This window comes from Austrofundulus limnaeus, unplaced genomic scaffold, assembly GCF_001266775.1.
Source record: "Austrofundulus limnaeus strain Quisiro unplaced genomic scaffold, Austrofundulus_limnaeus-1.0 Scaffold26, whole genome shotgun sequence".
Taxonomy (NCBI): Eukaryota; Metazoa; Chordata; class Actinopteri; order Cyprinodontiformes; family Rivulidae; genus Austrofundulus; species Austrofundulus limnaeus.
Window position 1 is genome coordinate 411,928 of NW_013952428.1, and position 11,661 is coordinate 423,588.

At 38.6% G+C, this 11,661-nt stretch overlaps 1 protein-coding gene across 3 annotated transcripts in view; it reads right to left on the minus strand.

The window, feature by feature from the left end:
• The window catches only part of lhfpl2a (LHFPL tetraspan subfamily member 2a), a 107,660-nt gene that overhangs the window by 64,146 nt on the left and 31,853 nt on the right, over nucleotides 1–11,661 (minus strand). The window contains exons 2-3 of one of the 3 annotated variants that reach the window (XR_001309959.1): nucleotides 6,330–6,418; nucleotides 142–179 (exon numbers count right to left, since the gene is read on the minus strand). The exons of 1 other annotated variant lie outside the window; for it this stretch is intronic. The gene's annotated coding sequence lies outside the window, so the exon portion shown is untranslated. Of the gene's footprint in view, nucleotides 1–141; nucleotides 180–6,329; nucleotides 6,419–11,661 lie in introns of those variants that run through there. One more of the 3 variants, XM_014004681.1, reaches the window with a different exon arrangement.

The window sequence follows — 11,661 nt, forward strand, 5'->3', positions numbered from 1 at the left end:
GTCCGACAGAGTGTGCAGGAAGGAGATCGCGCGAAATATTCAGTGATAACAGCAAAAAATAATTAATTCTGTGAAAGACAAGTTTCTTTCTCTGAAACCAACTGAGAGTTTCCTTGGCTTTGTGTTTGGGCTCATTGTCTTGCTGAAATGTCCAGCCACGTTTCATCTTCATCATCCTGCTAGATGGAAGCAGATTTTTATCAAGAATGTCTAAGTCATATTTTATACGGTATGTTTCCTGAACTTTATGTGTTAGTTGGAAACAGCTCAATGTGAGATTGCATGTATAACATGAAACTGTACTTTTTACAAAATACATCAAATTCTTGACATTCAGAAATGTTAGCTTGTCAAATTAAGCTAGCTCTCAGGTTCCTTCGTCCTGACCACATCTCCTCTCTCATCCCTACACTTGGCCGTGCCCCTTAGTGTCTCTGAGCACCGCCCACTTAGTGGGAATTTTTTCAAAGTTGCCTTGGGGTAGGGTAATGCTTTAATGGGGGGGTTCCGGCCCACAAAATAACAGTAGCTGCGGTTCCATTGACCATGAAAATGCGCAAATTAGAATTTCGAAAATAAATCTTCTCAATGGAAACATGTCACTTTCGAAAAAAGTTGTTTTTCGACAAAATGCTTTTGCGCTAGAATGAGGTGGTATTTCGGCCGTATCAAAATTGGTGTTTTTCGCAAAACTGCAATGGAAACACTTTTTTCGCATCACGGGAGTCATGTGATCAACAACCGGCTGTTTCTACTGGCGAAAAAGACGATGACGAAGAAGATAACAGGAAGCAGAAGTAGTAGTAATATCACAGAAGTAGTATAAAATAGTAAACTCAGCGACTACAATTTCCCAAAAACACAGCATACGTAGCCGCTCCCAAGTAGGGACTTGTCTCTGGAAAGCCTCGATAAAAGACGCCGACGTCTCCTCTGATGATGAGCGCTAGTGTCGTGGTAGCAACATGCTATGTGTTTACATCCATCGCCGCCATGTTTGTAATGACTTATCGCGAGAACAAACGCATTCACGCGTGACTTTAATAGCATGTCTTACTTAATGGAAACACAGCAGTTGCGAAACTGTGTTTTTTCAACATTAACAGAATATCGACAAAGTTTTGCGCACATTTGCAACGGAAACACAGCTAGAGACTTTACTTCCTGAGGAGACTAAGGAAGTTTGGCATGTCGACAAAGATCCTCAGGAACGTTTACAGCTGTGCTGTAGAGAGCATCCTGACCTGCTGCATCACAGCCTGGTACAACAGTACCACCATTACGAACCGCAAACGTCTGCAGAGAATGGTAAAAACTGCAGAGAAGATCACAGGGACTTCACTGCCCTCTCTGCAGAGCATCTACCACTGCAGGGCCCACAGGAGAGCAGCCTCATTCATCAAAGACCCAACCCACCCCCAGCATGGACTATTTACACCTCTGCCCTCCAGCCGGAGGTACAGAGGTGTGACCTGTAGAACCTCCAGATATAACAACTCATTTTTCCCAAGTGCCATCAGACTTCTAAACAGCTGAACGTGACATTCTATTATTATTGCAAATGTGCACATTTCAGACTGTTACCTGTTGCACATTTGCACATTTACACTTTAAACACTGATTGTACTGTTCCCTTTCTTGATGTTATTATTGTATTGTTTCCTTCTGATGTCATTATCTCTAGTTTGGTCTCTTTTTGTTCGAAGTGTTGTCTTTTTTTATACTTTATCCCTTATTACCTTGTTAGTGTCCTTTAAGTGCTTATTCTTTTTAGTGTGGTTGTCTCTTGACATTCAGAGTGGTCGGCAAAGTAAGAATTTCATTGCTCAGGGAAACATGTTTTTCATCTGTGTATATATGACAATAAACACTTTGAATCTTGACTCTTGAACCAGTGGTATTACTCAACACGCACCAGATGACTGCAAAGACCAATCCATGTGTCAATAAAGGCCACATTATTACAAAAAGAGTGATGAATTTCAGAACTTTATTCTCGTTAGTTTAGTTTACTCTGACTTACGTGTGAAAAACATGTTATTTACTAAGTAGGAAAGAACGAACCAAGAGACAGATCCAGATTTTAGACTTGAAATCAAACAGTTCTTATACGCAATCTTTTGACCGAACCACACCCTCTGTGGCAAAAGACGTCACTGATATGGAAGGTCCTTCCTGCTAAGTAGTTTGGTTATAACACAAGTTCTGAAATCTGATGAAAGGACTATTTGTTTTTCCATTGTGTTAGCGTAAGGCATGCTTTAACTAATTTGTCTCAAAAATTTTCATGCCAGCATACCACACAGTGATGGCATTTGCAAGCACACTCTCTATGATGGAGCGATAGAAAGTTACCATCAGCTTAGTCTCCAAGTTGTTCTGTCTGAGTCCTCTCAGGAAGTGAAGTCGCTGCCGGGCCTTCTTAATTACGGCTGTGGTATTGACCAACAGGGACAGGTTTGCTGAGATGTACACAGGTCCCCACACTGTTACCATTGATGTAGAGTGGTGCAGGGCAGCCTTGTTCTTCCTGTCATCTACCTCCATCTCCTTGGTTTTTAGGGTGTTGAGTGACTGGTTTTTCTTCCTGACACATCACACTGCCAGCTGCTACAACTCCTCCTTATATGCTGACTCATCTCAACCAGTTATAAATCCCACCATTGTGTCATCTGTATATTTTATGATGGTGTTGGTGCAGATGTACTTCCATTCTGACACAGAGAATCAAGCTGAACCAGGACACACGGTGTGACATAATTATACACTATACACAGTGCATGCTACTGGTGCATAGTGATGAAAAGCAAATGTAGTAATTAGCAGTAAAAACTTGTTTGTGTGAACAGGCTTTGACAAAAGTGACATAAAAACAGTCCACAATGTTCCTTTAAGAAATCTCCTCCAACTTTTTTCTTCTAACAGCAGACTGAGAAGCCCTGAGGAATCTCAACAGATCTCCTGTTTCCCTCCTGTCTCCTGCATGATTAATTATTACTAGCTCCACCTTAGTCCATCTTAAAACCCCTGGGGGCACCCAAAACAAGACGAAAAAGTCCTTACACTGCATATCCCATTTTCTGCACCAAACTCAGTTCCAACGCTAAGCCAGGTGGACCCAGTTTTTGGTCCTAAAAGTGTTATTTTGCTCCTGTTTTGGGCCTGGGATGAGTGCAGTTTAATCCTGACTTCCCTCTGGCGCTGACCTTCCGCTTCCAGCGGAGTTTCCCACAATACCACAAAACAAACCCAACTCCCCTGCAAACTGAGACCTTGCTGGCTGCTTTATCCCAACAGACCCTTGGGGACGGGCGGGTGTGCACGCTGAGCTCAACATGATACTCAGATAAAATTCAAAAAGTAAGCCCTGCTGAGAAAAACTCTCAGCCGAGTTTTGGATAATGAGGGAATCAGAGTACATTATCTTTGCACTAAGAAAAAAAAAAACAGGAGTAGGATGTTTGGAGACAATAGACGAAAAAGGATCAATGTTGAGAGGATAAGAATCAGAGAAATGAAAACGTTATTGTCAGGATGGTTTTGTTACGGGGAAGTAAAGTGAGATGCACACATACACAATAAAACCAGTGTGAGGGGTCAGGCCTTTTGGTTTAAATCTTCACAAAAACTTGTCATATCAGATTAAATTACTACAGACACAACGAGAACTAGAAGCACTCGGAGAGTGCAAACCTCCGCCAAGACCAATTTCCCCCATCCTGTAAAGGAGTTAATGCGCAAAAGCAGAGATGGAAACACATTTGCCAAATAAGTTAAAACATCTACAGTTTCAAAATAAAGTCCAGCTAGCTTAAAAAGTATTGATTTATCTAATGCCTCTAACCTCAGGAAAAGCTTCAACATGTTATTGAGGACATTTATTTTATAGTAGTTATCTTTTGGTCAGATGAACTATTTAGGTTCATTTTTTATTTTAAGTAAAACATATATTTATAAAAACATATATTTATATTTTTAAGTCGTAGTTAAAAACATTTTGTATGTATATGGTACTACTAATCTTATCTAGCTGGGAAAGATTTAAATAAGCACAAAGCTTGGGACTCAAGGGGTTAAAACTGGTGGGGCACAGCCCCCTGTGGCCACCCCCACTTGTTAAACCCCTGGTGACTGACAGGTGATGCTCCCACTGCAGGCACTGTGGTCGTTTGGCATCTGACCGGAGGACGCGCCGTCACGTAAACATGTAAACAGTTCGGCGTTCATTTTCGCACACCCTAACCAGGTCCAGATAAGTTATGTTTTTTTTTCCCCTCTTCATTTGCGCTCTCAGACTCGCTGCGTCACCACGTGCTGCTGCGCGCGCTCCTCCCGCTGCAGGCACGCCGTCACGTAAACATGTAAACACTGGTCCGGATAAGTCATGTTTTTTTTCACCCTCTCCATTTGCGCTCTCAGCCACGCAGCTTCCCGCTTCCTCTGTTTTGACTCCAGCCGGTTAMRTCATCAAAAAGAATTGCGCGGTTGGCCGGTAGACTACAGATCTCTATCATAGGACAAATTTATATCGTTTCTACCGTATATCGTTTATATCGCGCATTCCTATTTGGAGTAATGCTGTCCACAGACAGACCGACCGACATACGCGACAAACATTACCTCGTTGGCAGAGGTAAAAATTGTGTCAGAGTAAAGCTGGAACAATGAAACTTAAACTGTTCTAACTAAAGAACAAATGAACAAAAACGTGATTGGTTAACAGCTGACAGCAACACAAATAGTAACATCCTGACTAATATAAAACACTGAACACAAAGATCAGACCTAAACATCACCTGTTTGGCATGAGAGAAAACAGGAAGTGAGCTGCTGACATAAAGTTTCCATATTTTAAAAAGCGCAGCTTTTAGTTTGTTTATCATGTTAGTGGGGGTTTCTGCTTCAATGGCCTTCACAGGTGGCTGCACTCATTATCTTCCATTCCCATTGTTTCCCTCTGGTTCAAAATCACCCCCACTCCATCCCAACCTTATCCTACTTCTTCAGATAAATATACAGGATGGATTTCAGGCTGTGGTGAGCCAGGACCCAGCTGAGGGCTCACAGGATGGTTTGTGTAGTTAAAGGTAAAAATATTTAAGATACAGTGCAGAAAACTGTACCATACTGTTGATTTTATGAATCATTTAGGTTCAAAGAAACTTTTAACTGAAACATACATGTTACTAATAACAGGGGGAATATGAGAGTTTGACAGCCTCGAGTCCAGACTCAGAACACCTTAAAAATAACCAGCAGCTATATATTTAATCTTACTTATAATCACACATTTTACTGAATACAGCCAGGTTATTCAAATAAATAGCTTGGTCAGCTACAGTTACTGTTAGCTAACAGCACAGGGGAATTAGTGTCATAACATAAATTTAACGTACTATTTCAAGCCTTGTTTTAAACGCATTGGAAGGTGGACTGAGTTAAATCATCCTGTCATAACAGGAACGCCGTTTTAACAGAAACATTTATTTCAGATTTTTTATTGTTTTTCTGGCAAATTTAGCTTTTTTATTTAATATATAGTTTTATTTTAAATGAACTCATCAGAGGGCCAGACTTGAGCACAACTGTGAGCTGGATGTGACCCCAGAGCCATGATTGGCGCAGCTGCTGAGTGTGAAGTGAGTCAAGGTGGAATGATTACTGAGAACACAGTGTTGAAAGACATGCACACAATATGCTATGATTTCTAAAAAAAAAAAAAAAAAATGGATGTACGAAACACATATGCACAGAGCTTTGTTTGAAAACACTCAGAATTCAGTGAGACTGAAACAGGAAATTAATCTATTTTTATCAGTTTTGAGCAACCAACTATTATCTTTGTCAGTCCTGTCGAATCTGTTATACGTAGCTGACATTAGCGAAATGTAACTGAATATAAGTATATTAGCTAGATGTGGAACCATAAAATCATTTAAACAAATATTGTACAAATGACCAAAAATATGTACACTTTATTTCAGTACTTTCGTGTATATCTCTGAGACACACTCAGATATTTTATTTTATATGTACTACAGTGCACCAAAACCTTGTCGATGACAAATTAAAATAACAATAACCACATTATTTGTTTGTGTTTGGACACATTGCAGCAGATTTATACATTTTGCCTGGGATTTATTTAGGGAGGGATTGCTGGTTAACAGTTCTTTGGATCAATCATGCCACCAAAAGAGAACATATCTCAAACTTGGAAAAGAAAATATCAGGAAATCTATTAATCTGGTTCAAATAATAGCAGTAAACTTTTGATATGTACCTAAATAGATGCATTTAAAAGGGAAAACACACAAGACAACACCAACCTCTTGTGTGAACGCTGGAGCAGGAGAAAGACAGATCTCTTCAGTTAAAGCCAGATGATGTAAGACTTCTCTTTCGCTGCTGCTTCGACCTGCAGAGAAACGGCAGAAACAAATGCAGCTTTGATTCCAAATGACTAAAACACACCACCTCTAGAGGCTAACAGCTCTGTCATTGTTGGCTCTCTCACAATAACTATCATCCTTTTCCTCATTGCTCACCAGTATTTCCCATCTAAACAAGACACAACAGAGAAGCGGCACCTGGAGAAACTTAAACTGTTTCATATGTTCATAAAAACGAGGGCAGATGCTAATGTTGGCGTTCCTCATTAGGAACTCAGCGGTGAAGCTGCATAAAGCTTAGCACAACTTTTAACTCGCTCAATGGCTGTCTGAAATCCAGGACTGCAGTCTACCTAGACCAGAGATTCTTCACCTGTGGGCCACAGCGCCACCTTGAGGGCCTCAAAAGAACAACAGTTTTTAACTTTGGGCCACAGAGGGCCGTGGGACCACATTGATTTTAAATAAGGTGTAATACACTTTCTCTCCACTAGTAGCAGTAGTGCACCACTCAGATGTTTAACAACTTTTTAATATGTAGAAGAAGAACCTTAGAAACCTGCTGAGAATGGAAACTTATTTTAAATGAAAAGTAGAAACAAAAATGAAAGAAACTCATCAAAAACACCAAAGTTTGTCACTAATATGAAGAGCAGCTTCTGTTTTTACCATGTAATATTTTAAAAGTTCAAAACATTATCAAATACAGTTGCAGATACAACTATATTTTAATTTGCACTTTATCAAATTATTTTTTGTAGTTAATTTTTTAAATATTTTTACGTATTTTAAAGAAACTTTAAACTTGTCAAAAAGCTGTTGTTACTGTTGTTTGTCACCAATATGAAGAGCAGCTTCTGTTTCTACCATGCAAAAGTTTAAAAATAGTTTCCTTTGTACTTTATCAAAATCAGTTTTACAGTTTTTTGTATTTGAAACATTTAATCATTTTTAATTTATTTATCTTATGCCCACAATTTTATTTATTGAATTTTCTATTTTTGTTATTTGTGTATTAAATATATATATTTGTGTTGATAAGCCTGAGTGGTCTGTTGACTGAGATTTGTATTTGTTCAAATAATTGTTATGGGCAGGTTACAATATAAAAAATTGTTTGTCATAATCTTGTCTTTTGATTATTTGACAGCTTTTAAAAATGTAAGTGTATTTAATTTAGTTATAATGTAAATACAATAAAAATTAAACCAAGATTTATAATAATTATCATTTTGATCCATACATTGGTAATGTCTGACTGGGCCTCGTGACACTTTATGTTTAATAAATTGGGCCCCGAGGTCAAAAAGGTTAAGAAGCCCTGACCTAGACCACGGCCCATAGAGGCTACAGCCTATGCAGTCCGGGTACGATGCTTTATACGGCTGTGAAATGAGACTGTCTGGCCTTCACATGATGTACTTATCTACCCAGTTACCATAGTGATTGTGTTCCTCCAGAATTAAAATGTGTTGAAACATGTCTTTTCATTTTTCTCTTTAGTTTACTGATGGTGCAATCAATCCTGGGATATCCTCGGCTGGGAAAGATAGTCAGATGCATCCTTCATTTCTGGGATTTTGTGGCCCGCATTCATCGGCCACATGAGAAGGAGCCCACAAATTAGGCAAGAAGTTGCTAAAATGCTGATAATGCGAACAGAATGTTGCAATTTTCGTCATGAAACCACGACAATCCGATACAATTTTGGCAGTTCGGCTGCAGCATACTGTAGCTTGAGTATCTGACATGCAGGCAAGCAAGGAAGGAGCTCCCCAACAGTTTACTGATCTAATCAATAAAACTACAAGGCTGAAATGAATGAATGGATCGCGATGATCTGTTTAAAGAACCTGGGTGAGATAAACTGGCAAATTAGATCTAGATGGCTAAAAAATAACTCAATATAATCGCAGTATTGCATTCGTAAGGGTCACCTGAGAGGGAATGGACATTTCCACCTGTCTTTGACCCTGGTCTCAAAAGACCTTTCTCAAAAGAGACATTTTATTTTCTTTAATAAACAAAATAATAATCTTCTTTATATTCTTGATTTACACTTTCTTTTAACTACAAGTTATCATTTTTTAAATCAAAGTTACATAATGAAAATAATGACAATCTGTCTTCTTGCATTATACTTCAGAAAAAGAAAAAACACACAATAAAAATATTGTTTCAATGTTTCTTTATTTGTTTTACACAAATCTTTGTTTAATCAACTGTTATTTTACAGTAAAGTGATTGTGTTTGATCAATTTAACTAAATTGATCATTGTGATTACTTCACTATGTTTTATTATGAAATATACATATAAAAATGTTTGTATTTGAATCATAGACAAATATTTTAAGATTTATTTCAGTTTAAATAATTCACTTATATTTCACTGAACTTTAGTTCATTTTCTTTCAGTGTTAATCCTGTCAAAGTTTGAACTTGTTTTTCTGAGCAGGTGCAAGATGTTTTTCTGCTATGGCGAATATCCTAGACTAAACCTTTCATTCTGCCTGTAACTAACCCAAAAGTCGAGGTCACGTTCCTAGCTCTTTCTCTTTAGAAATGAACCCTGGAACGAAGCCCTCGACAGACAGAGAAAGGAAAAGAGATGAGAAAGACTCCATTTTTTCGTCTCCCTGAGCTGTTTTTCCTCCGCAGGAGAAATCAGCATTTGGCACTGATTTGGCTCTTTTCCCAACGAGCAAGTCTTTGCCTATCAGCTCATGACACCTTCAGTCGTGATCCAAACCACCAGCTTTGAAGCTCCATTCAGTTTTAAAAACCTCTGATGAGAAGTCTTTTATTTTGAAGAAAAACCTGAAACGGGTTTTTGGCTCGCTCCTTCGGACAGAGGCAGATCTCCAGACGCTGTAAAGCAAAACTTTGGAAGTTCTACTGGAAGTAAGGGACTCTGAGTTTCTCACCAACCTGGGTAAAACTTCCTAACGCTCAATCCGACGGTCGAGGCACCTCCAGGTAAAACCTGAATGTTTTGACAAGTGTACCTGAGTTTGGGCTGATGCGTCGGCCAGAGACCTTAAGTGTTTGTTCTGGTTTTTCACACATTCTTCCTTCTTTCTTTATCTTAATCTTAAACCTTGCCATATAAGTTTCGTGTACCTGCAAACATCTGGTTTATTAAGACCTTAAACCTGAAATTCTGCTGTCTCTTTTTAGAGTTGTCATATCGACATTAATTAGCGCGGACATGTACCTGTTTTTGTTGATGTTTTAACTCACAAAAATTTTGATTGTTCACAATAAGCTGTACATTAGTAATTAATTTGATTCTGTAAATAAAATTATTTTTTTAGATCAACTTAAATTCCTGAGTAAGTTCACTTATTGTGGTTATTCTCATATTTACAAAGAGAAGATGTTTATTCCTTAAAAAGAAATAACTCGTGATTTTCCTCTTAACTTTAGTTTTGAGAAGGTGTAGGTACTATCCATACACACTGCATGAGGAGAAACTCTTGAGATCTCAAATATTCCCAGTATCACCCAGCCCTAAACCATAGCTACTACCACAACAAATCATACCAAACAAAATCTGACTGTTACAGACCTTTTTGTGTTGGCTGAGGCCTTTAGCTGTGGTGGCCATCTTGATTTAGAATGACCTCAAAAGTTAATCAATTATAGATGTACATAAAAGTTTCTGAAAATTTCATTAAAATTTGTTTAGCTGTCATGAGATATTTCGCTAAAACAGACAAATAGATACGCACTGACACAAGGTCATGAGAAGTAAACTGCGTTTGATGAAACCATTTAATGCTCTGGAGCTAACAGATTAAAAGTAAACAGCATCTTTGGCAGGTACCAAACACGTTCCTACTGTCAGCAGATTTCACTTCCCCTGCTTGCTTCAGAGGAATGACACACATATTTCAAGCTGTAGATAATTAACTAATGGTTGACTCTTCTCCCCTTGGGTCAACTCTTTTGAAGCCTCCTAATGGAAAATGTCAGCAGAGAGCAACGCTCAGCTCAGTTAACCATCAGGTCAATAGTCTGACCTAACAAGATTGCCCAGAAACGCTAACCCAAACTGAATGTTGCAAATTAGATGTTGATAACAGCTGAACCAGAAACAGACGGGGGATAGCACAAAGGAAGTTAAAGGTTTGTGTGCAGATACAAGAGACATGTTTTACAGTCAAGGACACCGTGTCAGAGGCAACACTAGACAGACAACACACCTAATCACTTAATCACTGCGCCTCAGGGGCCACTTTAAGTTTATTGCATTCCAAGCTGATAAAACACTAAACTGTTTAACCTCGGAAAGAAAACTACTTTCAGTCTTCACTTTCAGTCAGTCAGTACTTTCAGTGTCTTTGAGTGTCTTGATAAGCGCTTTAGAAATAAAATGTATTATTATTTATTATTATTAGTGTCTTTCACCTCCATTTGACATCCTCTGCAGGCAACAACTCAGCCACAGCAAAACATGGTAAAGCAACTCATTCCCAAGTCGTGCAAACACTTTGTTACAATCAGAGCAGCAGCTGGTAAAAGGCTGATCAGGAGTTCCTTTTTCAAATATTTATGAACTAATCAAGATCTCAAGGGAAAACCCAGAACTTGGCCGCAAACACTTAAAAGAATAATGGTCCTAACTTAAATGGCACATTTTTAATCTCTTCTGGTTCTGCGAAACAGTGTTTTCTCAGTTAACGTCATTGCGAACTAAACCTCCCTGCTGTGTTTAATCAGGTAAATGTAATCTGAATTACTGCTGTCGTTCTGTGATTGACAGCACATTACAGCTGACAGCCACGGTCCAACAACTCCAAACAAGTAAACATTAAGATAAGATTAACCATACGACATCATTTGATTCATAAAATCCAATAAAACTGAGCTTTATATGCAGGATTGGAACAGTCTTAAAGGTTTTCGTTGAAAACAAACAGTGGGATCTTTAGAATTTACACAAGGATCTCTGTTTAGTTATTATTAAGCAGTCACAGCTGAGGAGACAGTTCCCCCATTAGACGTCCACTCTGCCACCTGTGTAGGGTTAACTTCACTTTTAGGAGGTTCTACATCAAGGGTTGGGATGTGTTGCTGTTCAGACAATCAAACGTATGCAGATTCCAGAACAGCTTCAATGGTAGTTTAAGTGATAAAGTTTTTGATACACATTAGCTGCGTTTCCCTTGCAAATGTGCACAAAACTTTATCGATATTCTGTTAATGTCGAAAAACACAGTTTCGCAACGGCAGTGTTTCCATTAAGTAATAAATGTTATTAAAGTC